Source organism: Rhinopithecus bieti, unplaced genomic scaffold, assembly GCF_001698545.2.
Source record: "Rhinopithecus bieti isolate Rb0 unplaced genomic scaffold, ASM169854v2 scaffold_3902, whole genome shotgun sequence".
In the NCBI taxonomy this organism is placed as follows: domain Eukaryota; kingdom Metazoa; phylum Chordata; class Mammalia; order Primates; family Cercopithecidae; genus Rhinopithecus; species Rhinopithecus bieti.
In genome coordinates this window covers 414,113-414,788 of record NW_016804460.1, presented here as the reverse complement: position 1 = coordinate 414,788, position 676 = coordinate 414,113, and positions in this window count along the sequence as shown.

Sequence of the window (676 nt, the reverse complement as noted above, 5' to 3'; positions counted from 1 at the left end):
CACTTATTAGGATGTATTGAGCTGGAGATTGTTATGAAAATGAGACAGGAGGTGAGACTTTTCAAATGGAGAACCTAACCTGGCCCCTTTGCCACATCAGCATCATGTGATCTTACTGCAGACTCAAGGACCACTCTCTGGTCCCATTGAGGCTTGATGAGATTATTAACCTTATTTTCTTCTACAGCTTAGGTCACACTGCTAGTCAGTAGCAGAGGAGGATTTAAACATTGATCCATTGGACCAGGTGTGGTGGCACATGTTTCAAGACCCTTGTCTCAAAAAATAAAAATAAAAAAATAAAAAATAAACCCAGATCTGTTGGACTCCAGAATGCATGTTTAAACAACCGTATTTAATATATAATATATTATCTGGCCTGGTGTGGTGGCTCACTCCTGAAACCCCAGCACTTTGGGAGGTAGAGGTGGGCGGATCACCTGAGGTCAGGAGTTCAAGGCCAGCCAGGACAACATGGTGAAACCTTGTCTCTACTAAAAAGACAAAAAATTAGCCAGCCGTGGTGGCAGGCACCTGTAATCCCAGCTACTCGGGAGGCTGAGGCAGAAGAATTGCTTGAACCCAGGAGGCAGAGGTTGCAATGACCAGAGATCCTGCCACGGCACTATACCCTGGGTACCAAAACTGAAATGCCATCTCAAAAAAAAAAGATATT